Genomic DNA, 20,469 nt, shown 5'->3' with positions numbered 1-20,469 from the left:
GAAGTCAAAGAATCACAGAATAACTGGAGTTGGAAAGGACCTCCAAAAACCATAGAATTCACCTAGGTGAACCATAGGTTCACCTAGAATAGGTTCCACAGGATCTTGTCCAGAGTAGGGTTTGAATGTCTCCAGAGATTTTTTTGATGGAACAGCTGTTTTCATGTGTCTTTCATATTTAGGTACCTGAACAATTCAGCTCCTCTGATGTTACAAACTAGTTGCTGTAGCTCTATCACAATTTTGTATTTGAAATAAGAATCCTTGTTATAGTCCCCCTTTTAATTCCATGCAATTATTTAAAAAATAAGAGTAACTGATGTTTTGAAAGACTGAATGAGCATCGTATTTGAACAAAGGTCTTTCACCTCCTTATTAATCAGTAAAACCAAGACCAAAATTCTGTCTTGTCAGTTGAGATGAAGAATTTGCTAGATATCAAAAAACATTTCTCAGCCAAAGTTATAGGGGCTCAGCATCTTTAAGTATCTCAGTGAGAAGGAATACATTTTTAAAAAATTAAGTTTCCAGTTAATGTGTAAAAATTACACCTTGAGCTTTTTTTCCTGAGCTTTTCTTTTTGCATCTAATTTTTGTTCTGTCAACATTGTAACATAAACCATCTGAGAGGTTTAAAACTAAACAGTTCTAAGCAGTGGGTGAAACCACACTGTGTTAACTGACAGGAGGTTTTGGCTCCATCTTCATCTTTAAACATCTATTACTCAGCTGCTGTTCCTCTGCAGCAGGGCCTGGAATATTAATAGACTTCAGTCCAAGGCTCCTAGTCTCCTAATACATGCTGCTTAAGCATGTTTTTTCTTGATTTGGTTGTTTCTTTAATAACTACACCACTGTTGTATTGCAGCTTGCCCATCTGAGTACAACCAATACTAATTCACACCTACTGCAGCTGGTGCCCTTCACTGAACACCAGTTTTTCCAATGACAGCACACATGGCTGTGCTGTCACCTGGCAGAGTATTCCCCATCTGACAGGCATCAGAGCTGGGACAGAGATGATGAACATAAAACAAGACACGGATAGTAAGAATTAGGGCAAAGCAGAAAGAATGCAAATATGATATCTCTTAAGTATTAGCCAGTTCTCCTTCAGCCAAATATTAAGCTATTTTCAAAAAACCAAAATATTTTTCTTAGTGTATATAATCCACAGTCAACTCCAGCACAAGAGGTTTTATCCTCGAACAATCTGAAGAGTGGAAGAATGAAAGCTTAGAAAATATATATCCCTGTCTATGTTGGAAACAGCACAATTCCAAACCAGAGACTAATGCTGAAACACAATCCAGGGGTGTGCTTCCATTCATAAACTGTTCCATTTGAACACAGGGTCTGGAATTAATTTTATCCTCCTGTTCAAACAGAGACCCACAATTTATTATAGTGCTGCACTCCTCAGTTTCAAAATCATATCCCTAACATTTTTTTCTGTCAAATCCAATGGAGATTAGCAGACTTTTCAAGCAGGATCATCCATAAAGAGAAAATACAGCAGAATTTGACTGCCCAGAGACATGAAGAAGCAAGTCCAGTTATGTACCACATGGTTAAAAGAAAAGAAAACCTACTATATACACACAGCTTCAACAGTCTGAGCTGGAAAGGCATCAGAAAGGTCCTTTCCTTCGTAACAGCATAAGTGGGATCTCAAATTTTTAGCTCAGTAACGGCATAAGTGGGGTCTCAGACTTTGGCTCTGTCTAAGTTACCACTAGACTGTCTGTGCAGCAGCCCTGCTCTATTACTCCTGTGTAAGATCACAGTAATTCTCCCTGACAACTTCAGACCCCAAAATAAATAACCAGTGCTTCCCAGTCATTGCATATTCTGCAGCTAAGGCATGACACAAAAGTACAGGCTTATTTGCATCAGATAAACTTTGAGCTGTTTCAGGAACCTCCTTAAGGTTCTCCAGGTAATCACTACTCTTTGATGCTCAAATTAAAAGGAATTTAGGATTCAACAGCACTGGTATGACCAATTTCAATCTCTAGAGTCACTGCTTTTTGTACCAGTTGTCTACCATTTTCCAGTGTCTTAAAATATTTTTCTGGCAACGAGACTGTTCCAAAAGAGCAGTAATCATTTTCATTGCTATTTCTCCACATACAGCAAGATGAAAGAAGCATCTGCTGCCAGTATAACCAGGTAAAAGCAATTTAAATGATTAAAAAAAAAAATCCCATCAACTTCTGGGCTAGAACAATTTTCTTTTCCGGAGAAAGGGAAATTGGTGACATGGTCCTTCAGCTGAAAGATGCAATCCAGCAATCCAATCTGTGATTTAACACATCATTTGTAAATACTATTTTTTCTCACAGGTCTTATTGCACCAGAAATCTCTAGGTTATAATCTAGATCGTTATATACTCATGCCACACCACAAATCAGATTTCCACAGTGCATGGAGGAGGAGTAACTAGACTTCAGTTAACATAAACCTTTAAATGAAGACAAAGGAAATTATGACAGCCATCAGATACAGAAATTTTATATAGTAAAATTTATTAATCTGTTAACTATTAACCAATATTTTATATGCTAGTAAAAAGCTTTCCATTTGATAAGTCAAAGCCACTACTACATCTCCTTTGCATAGCATTCATATACTTTATCTACCTGGTCACCTAATAAAACAATTTAGATCCCTTCAAGCCTTCCAGCTCTCTTTGACTGACACTGAGCAGTCATTTGACAGCATAAATAACGATTTAAAATGAACTCTGCTTTGACAAGAGCTGCTGTAGAATATCTTTTTAAAACTCATCTCTGAGTAGCTCTGTTTGTGACTAAGAAGCATTTTTAATACACCAGCTAATAGCTCCATGAGATGTTTCACCATCTATTTTGGAAGGCAATACGCCAAGAGAACTGTGGTGCATTTTCATTCATCTCTTGGCTACTGCTTCTTCCAAAGTTTCTGTCCAAAGACTGCCAAAACCAAGTTGTATGAATCACTGCTTGCATGAGATCTAATTATTAAATTAGTTCTAATGCCTTCCTTTTCCTTATTTCTAGACAGCCTTATGCACCTCTTGCCCTTAAGGGCATTTGTCCATATGTCTTTCCCACAATTGGAAATGCAAGCAATTTCTTTCCCACCCGTAACAGCTTTCAGATTAAGGAAAGAACTGAATACAATATCCTGCACAGCCCCTTTGGATATTGTCCTTTTTACCTAAGGAGAGGAAGAATAAAAATCTGCACAATCACCTACTCACAGATACACTTTGCTGAGACCGGATCTGCTGCTTTGCATACAGCATGGATTTATTGCAAGTTAACTCCCTCACAAAGATATTTATCACATTTACTTTTACCTGAATACATAAGATTATTAAGGCCTCAGCTATGAAAATGCAAATATATGATCTACATAGCTAGTATAAGTGGGGGAAACTTAACACTTCACTGTGAAACATGTACTGCTTCAAAAAGTGTATTAGTTGGAAGGTGTGGATGATGAGGAATGAGGAAAAAAGAGACAAAAATCCCTTTTAATTCTCCACCTTACTCTTTATGAGTCACACTGGGATTTTTTTGCCTGCTACTGCATTAATCCAAATAAAACCCAAAAAACCCTCCAGCCTGTTTCAGAGCAATGTTGTCTGCTTTCTCCCTGTATGACCACACACAAAAGAAGCAGTTATTTACAGTATAATATAGATTTACAGAAAATTCCTAACTATCTGTTCTTCTCAGCCACTAAGAACATAACCCCATGTCACAATGGTCTCTCATTTCCCAAGTAAGATCATTCAGTTGCTCTTACAGGAATACTCTTTGGGGTTCAGACCCATTTTTCTGGGGGAAGATTTTCAAGGTGGAATGAAAAATGGAAGCTAGGACGCAGCCAGCTGAGAAACAAAGCATTTTTTCACAATTTTAAGCTGGTTTTCCCCTTCCCTACCTGTACTGCCAATAGGAATGTGCTGGCTATAGAAAAACAACAGAAATGCAAACTTCCCATTGAGATGCCAGATGGAGAGATTCTGTAAGTACTGCACTTTTAGCCACAGATTTGTGACAGGATTGGAAGAAAGTGATGAGCAAGTTGATATGCATTGACTCACTCACCTTTCCTTTTAACCAGAAGATAGGTAATGGCTCTTGAGGATCAAAATGTGTGTATCTTTAGAAGAGTTACAGCTAGAAAAAGGCAATATTCCACTCAGTTTAACAGTGATGCTTATCAGGCCTGAACTTTACTAACCCAGTTATTATTACACCCACTTCCTCAGAAACAGAGTAAGGCTTCGCATAGTGAACGTTATACAAACAAAACTCATGATGTTGGTCTCACTTGAGTAGTTTCTCTTCAAACACTGTGGCAATTTGAGTTTGCTGTGATGTCATCCACACAGTTTCTTACACCATCACTGCAAAGGTGAAATGGAAGAGGTGCCTAGCTGGGACTGGTTGTTGCCAAGAGACAAAGAAAACTTTGCAGCAAACTTCATGAGTCACCTAATACTTCATTTTGCTGTAGTTTTGCAAAAGAATATGCAATATGATTGGTAAGGCTGCACACCACTGCTGCCAGCAGAACCTACATACAAAGGTCACACCTTATAAAATGGTTGTCAGCTTCATTTGATTGACTGTCCTCAAATGTTACCTTTTCTACTTTCAGTCCCAAAACCACAACAGAATTTCAATCTTGCCTAGAAATACTTCATTCCTTAAGCAACACCTTATCCTTCTTGAGAAGTCTTTTTCCTCTTTCTCAAAATAGAGATTTGAATTTGTTAAAAATGTAAAACAAAAGTATTCCCTCATCAAATATCCAGCTTGCTGAGGTGCATAGCATCCTTTGAGAACAAACCCATTTGTATCCCTTGTCTCTCATTTTCCCACTGACTGTGCTTGGTGTGTCACAAAGTTTATAGAATTATCAAATGGTATGGATTAGAAGGGATCTTTAAAGATGATTTAGTTCCAACTCCCCTGCCATGGATAGGGACAGCTTCCAGTAGGCCAGATTCCTCAAGGTGCCATCCAGCCTGGTCTGGAACTCTTCCAGGGACAGGGCATCCACATCTTCTCTGGGTAACCTGTTCCAGTACCTTACCACTCTCTCAGAAATTAGAATTTGCTCTTTGTATATGACGAAATTTTGTCTGAGAGACATCCAGATTCCTTTTTCTTTAGCATCCTAGCATAGCACCAGGATTCAACTCATGACCTTCTGATAGAGATGCTCAGGGTCTACACTTCAATTAAAAAAACTCCAGTACCTGCCAATATTAGCAAAGCTGCATCCTGTCTGTAATTCCCCTCAGAGATCGACTGAATAATCCTAAGCAGATCTGATTCTATTCAGGAAAGGGCAGTCATGTTCCACTTCAAAAAGCCCTCCTCCTTTTTATTAATTATGTCATACTATCTTATTTATACAACTATTATTTTCCTTCTTTTATCTTCCCTGCATAGGAGGGGAAGATACTGGTATTACAGATTTTCTAGGAATCAAGAATGATATATACATGATAGAAAGAGAGTTCTCCATGTATATAATTTTATCCTTTTGTTTTCTCCATGTTTTATGTATGAGTGGGATTTGGATACAACATATTAATAGATAACCTACAGATAACAAGCAGTTGCAGAGTGCTGCATCTTGCAAGGTTCACAGAGGAATTTCAAAAGGGGATATTAGCTGAATATAAATTACATGCTCCTGGTCTTCTTTTTTAAGTAACTGCAATAGAACAAATCTGACTGCTCACCTTGCAGGTTTAACCCTGGCCAACACAGCTATCCAAAGTTCTGTAACTGTTCTGCAAAAAAGTCAGTTTGATTCAAGAGTGCCCAAACCTCCTTGTAGCACCTCCACTGGTGCTTCTATCTCCAGAACTGCAATCAGAGCTTTAGAGGCTTACTTGGTCCCCAAAACAACGAATAAAACTTCTTAACAAATGGAAAATGTACCAAGTCAGCACTGGTTCAGCCCCACACAGGAGGTACTGGAAATTGCAGAGAAATGTCACCAGTCATGGCTGGCCACTCCACACACCAAGAGAAAATCAGTCAGTAACAAAGAGCAGGAAGAATAACTTTCTCTCCTTATCCATATGCTTTCCTGATGAGGGCCCATAGGGGATTTACTGATAAAACACAGCTTTGTCAAGTTTGTCAGACCTGAGGCTGTCATGGAAACACAACTGAAGGGACAATCTTTAATGAGCCACTGTCACAAGGGCAATCTGTCCAAGGCAAGAGTTGCTGCTCCTGTTCAGCAGTGAAACAGCCCAGCAGGTCCCAGCATCACCCCACTGCCACAAGCGTCCAGGACTGTTTTGTGAAGACACCATGTCTTCATGATAGTGAAAAAATATTTTACAGGATTCCTCATCTACAATGATGGGTCAGTTTGCTTTTAAATCAGATCATAAGCAAATCTTGCAATGATAAATGTTGAAATGATAAGATGAGACAGAAGCCTGGGTTTTGACTTTGTTCTCCTTCGGCCCACCTTGCACAAAGCCCACCTCCTAGCCAGAAGAATAATTATATTTTAACAAGGTTCTCTCAACTCCTTCACAATATCAGATGGCTTTTTATTTTCCTGCACTGTTCCCCCAGCTGTTTCCTAGTATTTCCCTTTTCTACCCAGACTTAGGAGCTGCTGACTGTTCCCTCACTGCAACAGGTTTCTCCTTTTCTCATGACAAATCATTTTTAAATTGTAAACACTTTAATGCTTCCAGAAGCCAGCATATCATTTGGCACCAATACAGGTAGTAAAAATTCCCCCTTCTCAGGAACCAGTGACAGTTCCCTTTGGAGTCTGTCCTGTCACTGTGTCCCTGAGGGACCCATGTGATGCCAGATCCCAGACGACAGTCAGCCCACATGCACCACTGCTGTAGGCAAGATCTCACCAGAAATGCAGCTGCCAAAATGACATTACACACCTAATACAGCTCATCAAGAGGCTGATTAGGAGAATTCACCTAACGCAGCCTAGTTTTGTACACAGAAATATTGAGATGGAGAAAGAGGAATTTGTTCAGGATTTCAGGACATCTCACAGCCTGTCGGGAGCAGCCATTGCCTGGCTCCTGAAATCTCTGGATAGATGGTCACTTTTCAATCAGCCTGCCCTACCTAGAACAAGAACTGCATAGATTTTCCAGAAAAATCATGAAAACCTTTGGCATAACTCCACTGCCTTCCTCTACCTGAGGATCTCACCATAGTTCTGGAACAGGTAGCAGACCCATAATCTGAGTTACAGCACAGGAACTGCACTGGGAACTGCTGATATGGTGCTGCAGGCTGATGACCTTGGGCTGCTTTTTAAATGCCCGGTTCTTCCAGATGGTTATATATCCTAGGAGGCATCTTGTGCTATGGCAGGACATGGCAGAGAGTCAGGTTTACGTTTGTTTACTGAGTCTTGTCTATGTTTGTTTTCTGCTGTCCATACGTGTCAGCCAATAGTAAATAAATCACAGCAGGGACCTCAGCTCTTGATGTGTTTCAGCGGAAACCTGGATAATGTCTTCTCATAGGACAGGAGAGCACGTCAAATCTGACAGCACATTCTACTGTGCACTGAGGCTGGAGCAGAAAAGAGCAGAACCTGTTGATGGGGTTCTCTGCACAACCAGCTTGGATAGCAGCCTCCTCACCACACAAGGAGCTCCGAACATGTGGGCACAAAGTCAGTGTTTCTAAATGCTGTTGGTTCAACCTCTATATAAAACAACTCTCATGATAAGGGGACAATTTTGCCTTCTTGCCCCAAGCTTCTCTTCACTCTGACCTTTTGTGACTGCTGCCACACTAGAGCTTCCCACAGGTGGGGCAGGGAGAACAGGCCCATGAAAGCAAGGGACATTACAACATAGCGCAGGCTGGATGCTGTAGGAGGCAGAAGACCTTAATGGACCATCTCCAGGGACAGGACTGCCTTTCCTTCTCTCCTAAGATCAGGGCAAAAGTGTTGTAAGTGTGCCCCAGCTGCCCAGATTGGGAGCAGAGTCTTGCTTACAAGTAGCACACAAGGGCAGTGCTTTCCACAGGAAATTAAAGGGGTGACCAGACACCACTGAAAAATCAATGTCTGCTCTTAGATCTACATATCCTTCCAAAAGCCCATCTGCTGCCCTGAGCCTGAGTGCAGCAGGGTCAGTACAACAGTAAAACACAGCCTGATGCACAGCAGAGCAGCTCTAATCCAGAGCATCAGCTGATTACACAGACCATATCCATTGTTCAAAAGTAGTTTTATTTTCACTCTTCCCTCTGAAACCAACTTGACTCTTCTCCAAAAACCAACACCAGAAAGAGTCACTTAAAATCATTTTTTAGGTGGGTTTTAAAGACTGAGTTGCCATATGGCCCCTGCCCTGTGACAACATGCCCAGAAACCCCTGGGAACTCTCCCAGAAAACTGTGAGGGGATGAATGCCAAACAGGCTGAGCTGTTCAGCTTCTCACCTCCCCCAGCATGGGCTTGAACATGTTGACAGCAGGGTGGTATGAAGATGGTTTTGTCCCCTACAAATCTTTTGGATAAACAGGACTTTGCTCTACGTCAGAAATCTCTCTTTGTAACTTCAGTCAATATTTTCTTGGCTTGCCACTCCTGACAGTCATAAAACAGCTCTCTCTGGAATACACCATTCAAATTAATCAGCTGTCAGCTATTCTTTTAAAACTAATAATAGAAGGTCTGCATGAGCCTGTGAGAGACTGAAACATGGGAATGTGAGTTGTGCAGCTGCAAATGTTTCTGTACTGCTGCAGTTCTCGAATTGCTTTTTGCTCTTTACCAGGAGGGCATGAAACAGCATTGTAGGGAGCAGGTTTTGGACTATCAAAATTGCCCAGCATGCCCATAAATGTGGTAAATGTTTAGTGACACCTTTTAACTTCCAAGGAAGCTTTAAAGATAGAAGGAATATTCTGGTCATAAACCAACAGGCTCAGCTGGCCCAGAGAGCACAGATAATTTGATGGCTTGTATCCCTTGGATGCCAGCTGCACAGGGGATGCCAGACTATGTTCTTGCCATTGGCAAAACTTTTAGCCTCCAATTCATCTTCTTGTCATCACACTGCAACAGGATGGGCAAAAAGGGTTCCAGGAGGAAGCACTGCCTCTGAGAGGAGGGGGAAACAGGACTCCTTTGAACAGCCCCTTGACTACAGCAGTTTGGCTCCAAGTGGGCAGAGAAGATTAAAGTTACATGAGGCTTGAACTCAGAATAAGAGCTGACACTGGAGGAAAGCCAACTGTGCAACACTCCTGTAGCTACTTAGGAGACTCTGTTGTCACATGAAACTGAGGAACAACTGGGGGGCTCCTTTCAAAAAAGCACTCAGGTTGGAAGCATATTTGCAAAGCCTGACGAAGGAAGAAGAGCAGCACCTGCTTCTTCCAGGAGTGCCTAAAGCTAGTACCACCTGGGGACTTTGCCTCTACCAGCAGTGGGTCCATTTTCAGCCTGAAAAAATACTTTTTAAAGCCTCTCAGGCTTTTAAGAAAAAGAAGCAGTTTAAATCCCAGACCGGAAGCCTTAATGATGATGGATTTGTGTGAAAGTTGCCAGATCTTGCCCTGCTCTGTGATCAGGGCTGTGCCAAGAGTCTGCTTTGTGTCACACTAGCAACTGTGCTAAGTTCAGCAGAGTAACTGGGTCAAAGATGCACAGCCAGAAGAGAGATCACTGATTAGCACTAATGAGAGCCTTGACTGCAGAGCAGAATGACAGTGTCATCATGTCGAGGTTCTTGCTGTAATTAAAGGTAGCCATACCCATATCCAGTGCGAGCTGCGCAGAACAGATCTTTTTGTGTGTCACATTTTACACCTTGGGAAGTCATTCATGACCAGAAAACAGAACATGAGAGGAAACAACTGAGAACTCATTGTTCATACCGCTGGAATTGAAATTAACTTATAGAAAATCAGGAAAGATTTGAGCATCCTCATGAGCAGCTCTACCAAATATGAAGTTGTTTTCAATCAAATAATTCTACCTATAATGGGCGTAAGGTTACAGATGAAGAATACTGATCTCGTGTTCAAGAATTTAATGGTACATCTGTCCACAACACTAGGTGCTCTGAAGATCAACCTTCAACAGAAACAGCAGGAAAAAAGAAAACTACAGGGTTTTTCCAATGTCTCACAGATTTGCCCTAAGAAGAAAAAGAGAACAGACTCTGTAATAATCTAGAGAAAGGAATAAGAGCAAAAACTGGTATCGAATGGTACAGACAAAATCAGTCCTAGGCTTCCAGATAGAAAAACATTGCTTTGCAAATGAGCTAAGCCTAAGTAATAAAGACAAATACATCAGGGTAGCAGTTAACCTAGAATTAACCTCAATGTACAACACAAACATCTGCTGTCAGCCTATGGATAGAGGGTGTACCAGGAGCTACAGAAGACAGAATCTATGCAAGATGAAACAGGCAATTAAAACACTGTACCTCAGTCTATAAAAATTACTCAGGAGACAGTCAAGAACAGAGAATAAAAAATATTTCTACTGTGTCTCTTCACTTTCCTTCTAAGTACAATGAGACAGAAAACAAATAATCCCATCAAAAAACTTCACCAATGTCCCCAAAAACTCAGAGCCACTGACTATCCACAGACAGAATAAGGGCATTCAGCTGCTGGCAGAAACATGGTGGACACCTGGGACCAGTGAGGAGATTTATATAAGGACAACACAAAGCAGCTGTCTTTAAAATACAGAAATGAATGCACTTATAAAATGACAGGTACAGAAGGCTGTAAATGCTGAGGTAAGGACTTGTCCAAAGGTGCTGTGTTGAACACAGAGCTGTTACACCTGCACAGACTCCTGCAAGAACTCCAGCTGCCTTACCATCTATACCAGCAGCCTTCCTGAATTGCTCACTCCCTCAAGAGATGAAAAACCAATGGGTTACAATTGTAGTTACAAATATATTATATTTTTTTATTATTATTACTATTTCCTACTTGTAAGGTATACATAGCATAACGTATGGAAACTTCATTTGAAACCATTCAGAATGACAGAACATACAGAAATTATCTTAAAGGACCACGGGAATGATGCCTTGTATCACTTTTCAAAGTAACTTGCAAATGCTACATCACAGACCCTTACGGGAAACGCCACTCAGCCAGAAACTCTGGGGAAGAATTCACCAGGCTTCCTGCTGCATCACAGCAAACAGATACACACCAAAACCCCACTGTTGCCTTTGGAATACCCAGTTTGCAACACCTTGCAGAGATCTCTCTGGATTCCCAAGCTAATCATCTGTAAAATGTAAGCACTTAAAAGTAGGAGTTCTAACACTGAAAATCATTAGATTTGTCTGTCTTAGAAATTTCAGGGACTAATAGCATTTTTCCCTCACATGAACCTTAAAATTAGGAAATAATCAGTGTTCCTTCTTAAGAAGGGAGGTGGCTCAAATTAGCACACCAGCTCCACAGATATTTCATTTCTAGTCAAAAAGAGGACAAAGATTTCATATTAAACTGGTCTCAACCATCAAAGAAATGAAAAACAAAAATTCCAGACCAGGCTATCAATGTTTGCTAACAGTAGTATTTATTTATGGAATCAAGCTGGTAGGCAAGAGGCGGACACAAAGTTTTAGGTAGTGCTGATGAGCCCTCAGTTTGCAGATGACAGCTGTCAGTTCTGCTCCAGCACAGCCTGCTCCTCTTGCATGAGTGCTCTAGGCTAGGTCATGTCCATGTGACAACATTTTTTCCCTAAAGTCTTCCTGGAACTCCCCTCTGAAGCACAGCCCTTTAATCGAGAAACAATTTGCACACACACACTAGTAAACAGCATCTATTTGTGAGGAGGGGAGGTGAGATAGAAGGATCTGATTTCCATCCTTTCCCCTCTAGGAAGGTTTGAGGAGAAAGTGGAGATCAGCATCACCATTATCTCCAGCATGTTATTAGCAGCCACGCTGAAGCCAGTCAGCAGCGTCTGGCATTGTTTGGAGCAACACAAAAGACCTTCTGTTTGGAAAGTTCAAGAAAGAAAAGGCAGAGCCTGTGGCCTGGTCCTGCAGTCAAAAGACTGACAGAGAGGCTGGGAAGTTCTCAGGCAGAGGCTGATCCCAAGCCTTTTGAAGTTGACGGGAAAACTCCCATGGACTCCAGTAAGCTTTGGATCATGCCTGAAACACACTGAAGGGAACAAAGCAGCATAAAAGTAGAAATGAGCATCTCCAAAGGGGAATTTAAACAGCCCAATGATGACCTAATATATTCATCACGGTTGCTGATACAATGTGATTTTCTGATGTTGGCAAAGTAGGATTATATTAACTTTTTAAGTCTCTTCATTAGAGACTTGTACTGGACTCATTAGGTATTTTTCTGCTTAAAATGCTATGCATTGAGTGTTTAATACAGCATTTAGCAAAAAGAAAGCTGGGAAGAAAAATCCCTTTCAAATTGTTCAAATTATGAGTTTTCTGCTTTCTTTCCTCACTGTATTCTCCCAAAAAGGCTGGTCTACAGCTATGAAATACACAGCCTAGGACTGAAAACCTTATTAAGAACAATGCTGCCAGCATCATCTATTCATGAGCAGCCGCTTGAGAGAGAGCCCAACCCAGAAGAAACTATAGCAGCACATTCTCCAAACAATTACTAAAGGATCCCAAGAGCAGGGAGGCTCCAAATCCTCTGCTTAATTAAAGTTTAATTAATTTTCTCATTAGAGATAAATATAGGAGCATTCAAGATGGAGGAAAACTCTTCTGATTTCTGTAACTTTTCCATAATAATTTTCTTGCTTTTAGGAATAATCATTGCAGTGGGTTTAAGCTTTGGTGCTGTCAGGGCCCTAAATGATATTTTCTGAGAGTTAATTTGTTACAAGCTTTTCTTTAAACACTTCTTGTAGCCTTTGCACAAGATTCAAGAAAGAGCCAAAGTGACTCCCTTCCCCCCTCCCACCCCAAAAAACAAAAAAGCAGGATGTTTCCTCTTTCCCTGGCTAATGGAATCCAACTGTTGCCGCATGACATCATTCCCCAGAGTTAGGGAATCCAAGCTCACTCAGACACTCTCGGCTGGGAGTAAACACCACCACCAATAAAAAAAAAAAAAAAAAAAAATTAAAAATCATCAAACTTTACAATGGGAGGACATAAGATTAAAAAGGCAATTTTTGTTACCTGAAATTTGGAGCATTTCCCTTTCCACTCCATTCTCAGATTTGTATTTCCCAGACAAAACTCTGTTATTATCTGAGGCAATCAGAAAACCAGTCGTTTAGTGTCTAATACCTGCTGTGCTTCCCATAACTCCTTCATATGACCTCTCTCAGCACTGATTCCAGCTAAAATGATTGCAGAGAACACAGACTGGCCAGGCCAGTTGTCATGGAGATCTCTCTCTCCCCCCCTCCTTTTCATAAGCGCGCGCGCACACACAGAGATTTAAACAATTCTGGGAGGCATCCACAAAACAGCATGCCTTTTCATCAGCTAAGTTTTGAAACATTCCACCCCTCCTCCAGCCCCTCCCCAGAGTCAGCCCAGGAAGCTGAGATTTGGGCAGGGATTGATTGTGGAAATCAGAGATATTGCCTTCTGAAAAAGAGAAAACTACCACAAAACTTGTCTTTTTTTTTTTTTTTTTTTTTTTTCCCCCCCAGGAAGGAAAAAAAAAAGAGAGATTTGCTCACCAAAGCATTGAGCTAAATCTGTCACACTCAGACCTGCCGGCTGTTTGTCTTTGCCTGCCTAGTTATGAATTTGATATGTGAAAGCGCTAAAGCTTTGTTGAAATACAATCATGCAGATTACAAGAAATGCTGCTGGCATGGCCTGACTGCTTACCTTGCTGTTCTCCCAGTACCACGGCAGTGACTTAATCAGCACAGGTATTCATAAGGTCGTGCAGGGCTTCCTGTATTCTTTCATGTTTCTGTAATTAGGAAGACAATTGGGCAGGTCAGGAACATGCAGCTCAAACAAATAAACAGAAAAAAATCCCCCAGCTAAACAAGATACAGAGATACATCCGGAAGTTTTCTCATACTGCCTATAAGTTTGAGTGCCGTGTACCCAAAACTTGCTGTCTCCCAGTTAAAGGAGAAACCCATTTCACTGATGTTCACAAATACAAGAACTGATTAGTTTACCATATTCACTGGCACCATGGTTGCAAAACAAAACATATTCCAAACATAAATAAAGACATACAACATTTTTTCCCCTGACAGAAAGAATCCAAATTAATCCCCACCAACGTCATATAGGAAAGTCTGGACTGATAAATCAAGGGAACTGAAAATACTTTATGAAAAAGAAAGAACATTTATTAAGAAAATTCAGTTAAAAAATATTTGGACTCAGAAGAAGAGTACTGCGCCCAAAGTTTTTACACTTTGAGAAATACCTTGGAGACTTACTCTTTGGAGGATTTAATCAGAGCCAGTCATTCAAAGTTTTAAAACTTCATAAAAGATGTGTGTGCTGCAATGAGCAGTATAAGCAGCAGTCCCTCTAGTGGGCAGAAAATTGCAAAGCTCCCTATGCCAAGCTAAACAGGAAATCAATTTCTTCTGTATCTATTAACCACTTCATTGTGCTGTTATGATACTCCACCCCTGCATTTAAAACTCAACATTAACATATGAAATCCTTTATGTATTTTGGGAATTGAACACAAGAAAGGATACATGACATAATCAACATAACTAGGTTTCTACGTGAGGAGATTAAAGAGTTTTGAGGAGATTAAATAGCATTACTCTTCTGGTTGTGTGAGATAGTCAAGATGTTTCATGGGAACACCTGTCTCTCCCTATAGCCATTGTTATATATAAACTACACCAGAGCATATTATTGCCTGTACTTCAGAAAATTCTGAATTTTGTGAGTGACAAGGCTCCCAGCAGATTGCACACTTAAACCACCTCTCTCTCTGACAAAAAAAATCACAAAAAAGCATATACATGAGGCATATTTTACACTGCTACCAAAAAACTGTCTGCAGACTACTCACAGGTAGATAAATATAACAAAACAGCTAATTAAGCTGCCGAGGGTCCAGAAGATGCTGAAATGACATCACATCAAATAGTTCCTAAATATGAAAGTACCATATGCTAAGTTTGCAATTTCACACTAAGTTCCGCTAAGAATGCATCAGAGATGCTAGCCAGAGCCATGAGAGCCAAATATTGAGGAATTATGACTTGGTTTTGTCCTGAAAAGTTCATTTGGTGTATGACTAAGGTAAATTCATCACACTCTGCAAGTGGACACAATTTCAGCTGTGTGACTGGGGAGAGAGGGAAACCGCTAACTCCTCACAGCAAAGTAACATTTTACACTACATCACTGGAGAGGGAGTGTTCAAAGACACAGAAGTAATAAAAGCACTCTAGGAACTGATCAGTGGACAAGTGAAATGGCTGATCACACTCAGCTCTTCTACAGACCCATTACTGGTAACATGGGACTATGTACCAGCCATCTGCATCACATTCCACTCCAGCGTTCATGGCAAAGCTCTGTGGCACTTCATTCCATGACCACAGCTGCATATGTGGCAAGGATCTGGGGGAGCAGGCAAGCTGGCATTCATAAATCATGGAAAATGCTGTGTGCATTACATACACACTCTGTAACAGTTTAAAATTCCAAGCAAAACAAGTGAAGTCGTTAAAATACATTACACACACAAGTACATAGGAACAAGGCACAGTAGTAAAACTATGACCCAAGCTTTGGCCTAGGGCAGGTGACTGTCACAGAAGCCCTCAGACAAGCACATTTCTACTCTAAGCCCCATGAATACACCCCTAATCAGTTCCTCGCCAAAAACGGACATACGTAGCTCAGATTGATCCCAGTGAAACATAAGCCCATCCTAATTTTTCCTTTTTTTCTCACAGGGCTTTCATTTGAGCACATCAATACCTCAGAACACAATTTAGGCTCTGTACAGTCTGAAACCATAAACAGAGGACATGATGAACAGCTGATTTTGCATTAATTACAACGTCACAGCTACCCTGGCACCAAAAGGCATCAGAGTGCGTACCCTCACCCCCTGCAGGACACAGACAACCCATTACTCACACGCAGCTGATGTTTAGTTTCTTATTTCCGACACGCTTCCCCTTTGTGACTGGTTGAACACACTCCTTCCTACGCTCCTGGACCCGGGCTGGAGCAGCCACGTGAGGCGCAGGAGCAGACATGCACTGAGCAGGGTGAGTGCACAGCAGCAGCCCTCACCAGGCACACCTGGAGTCTCTGCCTGGAACCAGCAAGGGAAACATGAGCTGCCCGGCCTGAGATTCTTTACTGAATGCTTTCCAAGCAGCCAGCAGCAGCAATAGGAGAGGAAACAAAAATCAGACTTGTTCCTCATGAAATTTTATCACTTTCAGTAGGTGAAAACACAACATCAGAGGTGAGCTCCAGACTAAGCCAGCCACAGCGACAGCACAAATATCTGGTAGGTATAAATTCAAATTAATCGCTGCACCAATTTCAGCAACATTTTCATTTGCATTTTTAGATAAAAAACATTCTTGCAAAGTTACTTGCAATTTTTCTGCACCTCAAATAACTTTCTGCCCTTTACAAGGGCTTTTGCCCTTTCCCCATTGAGGGTAGCTACCTTATTGCTCTTCCTCATGTCATCGTTACAAATTTACTGACCATCTTTCCAGCGAACCCAACAAATACACATTTGTTTGAAGTTCCATCATTTAAGACTCAACAACGAAAAGCAAAACTTAATTAGTCTGTCCTGGTAAGTTTTTAAGCCAGTACTGCTGCATGTGCCCGCAGCTCCTGCTGATCTCACTGGGAGAGGCAGGGAGCTTGGGAGCAGCACTTTCTCATCACCAGGCAGTGACTTGCAGAGGTATGGAAATAAAGGGAAAAGCCCGAGCCAGCTCTTAATGTAAAGCACACACGCACTACAAGAACTGTGTTCTTTGCTCTTTTTATAGAGACCCAGCACTCAATACATTTGCATAGGGAATTCTGTGGGCTACCAAGTGGGGAAAAGTGATGACAGGCAGGGCAGCACCCATCACATACCCTGAAGCAGTCCCATAGCACCACGGAGTTATTCAAATTCTTTAAATTAACAGCGCACAGCACTGGCCCTTATTGGTAACACTTTAACACAATGGTGTCACAACAGAACAACAAAGCAAGTGGCACAAGATAACACCTCTGACCCCAAAGATATCATTCTACTGAAGTGATTAAACCTTCCACTGCCTTCAGTGGCACGTTCACTTTCATTTTGCCCCACTGCATGTTTTGCTAGGATTGTGGTATCTGCGTAAGCAGCACAAAAGTAGATAGTAGCCCTGCAAACAACAGCAAAGGAGTTGACTCAACGTAGGAGCTCCCCAGTTGCAAGGGGACTGTGCAGGTGAAAGACTAAGATCAGCCAGCTACAGACCTGTTTCCTTACCCCGTTTCAGATCCATTACTTACAGTCTATGAACAACTCTCTTCTAACAGGAGAATTAAGTTTCCATAACCTCCTCAATGATCTAGCAAGGATCAGGTTTGCAGCACTGTACTGGTTTCACTAACCCAGAAAAAAAAAAATTGTGTGTGTATATGCCCAGTATTTATACAGTACGTATATAGGAAATGACTAATCATAGCTGTGCTCTCTTTGAGATGCTGCCAATCCCTTTATGGTCCTAGATCCCATTTCAGTTTGATCTCATTCCGCAAATGAGAGCCTGCCATTCTTGGATCTGACCCTGACACTGCAACTGTGTGCAAGACAACAATTTGAAAAAGTTTCTAATTCACTAAAACTAAGGGGAGATCTGTTCTTGGGGGTCACGACAAGAAGCTGACATGCACTCAATTGCTGTGCAAACACTCATTCAAAAATAAAGTGGCTTAACTTTGTGGCTATTATTATTTTAGGCCCTGATTCAGCAAAGCACTTAAACACTGACTTCAAAAGAACTTAAAAATACACCAAACACGTGCTACAATATTTTACCAAAGTGGTGGTTTAGAAATGTCATGTATTTTAGAAAAGAGAGGTGGAAAGAGTTTTTATTTGGCAATTAAAGCTTTAAGACACTGTTTGGTCACACTGGAACACAATCCTCATGCTAAACCTACTAAAGACACTGAAAATTTGCTGAGCAATGAGCTGAATAATTCCTTAATAAAACAACTCTAAACATGAACAGTGTGGAATTAACTCATGCGAATGCCTGGTTTGAGAATTATCCATATCTATGGTCTGATTCATGACAGGAGACACACATTACAGCTCACCCTGCTAGAAAGGCAGTGCAAAGCCAAGCAAGCCATACAAACTGGCTCTGGGCCCAGGCAGCCAATTCAGCCAGCCCTCAGCATCCCAGCGCTGCAAACCGTGTCAGATGGCACCAGGCCAAGGCACAAGCCAAGCCAGAGGGATAACCAAAAGGTGGGAATCTCGTGCAAATAAGTCCTTCTGCTCCTTAACTCTCCAGAGCCAGCCCTGTCTGCAACCCATCTTCCTTCCAGTCAACACCCTTTCTTGCATGGCTCTGCTGCATCCCAGGAATGCCCAAAAGGAAGAGACAGGAAGCTACAGGTCCAAAACTGATGGGGGGGGGGGAGCACCTGAAGAGAAGTTATTTGTCCTGTCTGTATATCCCTATCAAGAGTGAATTTATGCCCCAAGCAGAAGGGCAAATGAAACAAGCAGGCTTCCTGTGGGAACCAGCCATATCAGGAGAGTTGTCAATGAGTTGCTTGAAACTTCACAGGATTTCTGATTTGACCCTACATGAATGCGAGATCTCCATTTGTCTCACTTCACTACTGTTCCTTTCAAGTGAAAGGACAAGTTTCTGTTGCCCCTGTTCACAGCACACAGCCTGTCACAGAAGATGTTACACACGGGACTAGAAGACAATTCAAAAAACAGATCCCCTCATGCCTGGAATTGCACTGAAGCAGAACACACAAGAATATAACTTTGGGAGGACTAAATCTTGTGTGAATCTGAGCAACTGCTGCGAAGTTTTGACTTGATGGGAACAGAGGGGCAGAAGGTTCCTCGGAGGATATAAATTATGGGAATACAGGTCATATAAGCCAAATCCCAGCTGAAAGGGAGATTTTCAAATTGTTGTTAAGGTATCCCTGGTATTTGCATCCAGGTAGTGGGACAAAGAAAAAGATGCTAGTGGAAGCCATCTTTATTGTTGCACTGGTTATACGAAGCTAACAAAGGAAAGAGAATCTTCTAGCAAAGCAAGGGACACAAAGGCAAATAACATTGCAGGGATGACTTCTGAAGCAGAATATGGGTGGTGGTTGCATTTTTTGCATCTTTTCCCCTGCAAAGATGCTTTCTAGAGCAAAAGAGCTCTTAAGTTCAAATGGAAAATGTGGGCCTAATACTGTCCATCCAGTATGATATCATCTTGTTTACATGAGGAAAAAAAACCCACAATCACTAGCACTGTATACTCTTTGAACTTCTAAATAGATAAATAAATAGATAAATAATGACAACATGTTTTGTGATTTCTTTTGATCATCAACTATGAAAGTACACAGGAAGTTTATACAACCCCCTCTGACTGGACACATCTTATCTTCCAAATGCTAGGAGCCAAGAGACTCCAAGAAGAAAGTGTCAGCCTGATATTCCTTTGGACAAAAGGCAATGACTTCTCTGTGTGCTAACACAGTTGGCTTCCTTTATTTTAGTCATGACTTGACCTTCTAAGCTGGCCTGGACACCCTGTGAACTGCTGCTAACATGCATGGGGCATGCCTGTGAGCCCCACTTCTCATTCCTGGAGAGAATGGACAGTCCAAGCACTGCCTCAACACTTCTCCCATCACCTTCACTCCGTGGAAATCAAAGCCAGTGGCAGTCTGTGTTTTCTCAGGGATACAAAGAGTTTGTCTTTTGTACTGTCATAAACATAGCAGGCAGATTTTAAGCCACAGACAAAGTATTTTCATCTCTACTCTGGATGGAACAGATAAACATAATATTGCTTTGAATATGCAGAGCTCTTTTCATTCAAGGCCCTCAGGGTGCTTTGCAAAGCCACATAAATGTCACCCCAATGTGGCTGCTCAGAAAAAAGGAGTTCAATGGCTTTGTGTAAGTCTGCACAGTGGCCCTCTGGAAACTGTGTGCAACCAACAGTGTTCTAAACACCAGGTTCTGCTGCTTGCCCTGAGGCCAGAGCTAGAACCTGGAAGGCATTTGGGATCAGTCAAAACTGAGGCTTTCTGGAAAACAGTTAGGGCATGGGAAACAGAAAAAATGAGGCTTTTTTTTTTTAGCTGGTTTCCAGTGTCACAGAGAGACTAAATGTCAGTGACATTGGAGTGACTAGGATGAGCTTGTGCAAAACAAAAGAAATTCAAAACCAGACCATGCAGACAGTTCAAAAACATTTTATGAACTCTGTGTTTGTTTCCCAGT

The 20,469-nt window shown here is 41.4% G+C and overlaps 1 protein-coding gene across 3 annotated transcripts in view; it reads right to left on the bottom strand.

Annotated features, from left to right (window-relative positions):
• The window catches only part of DENND2B (DENN domain containing 2B), a 144,507-nt gene that overhangs the window by 100,652 nt on the left and 23,386 nt on the right, over positions 1 to 20,469 (bottom strand). For 2 of the 3 annotated variants that reach the window (XR_010743782.1, XM_066320781.1), the window contains exon 2: positions 13,857 to 13,944. The gene's annotated coding sequence lies outside the window, so the exon portion shown is untranslated. Of the gene's footprint in view, positions 1 to 13,190; positions 13,496 to 13,856; positions 13,945 to 20,469 lie in introns of those variants that run through there. The other variant, XM_066320782.1, reaches the window with a different exon arrangement.

This window comes from Sylvia atricapilla, chromosome 6 (genome assembly GCF_009819655.1).
Source record: "Sylvia atricapilla isolate bSylAtr1 chromosome 6, bSylAtr1.pri, whole genome shotgun sequence".
Classification (NCBI taxonomy): Eukaryota; Metazoa; Chordata; class Aves; order Passeriformes; family Sylviidae; genus Sylvia; species Sylvia atricapilla.
This window is presented reverse-complemented; position numbering and strand designations above follow the sequence as displayed.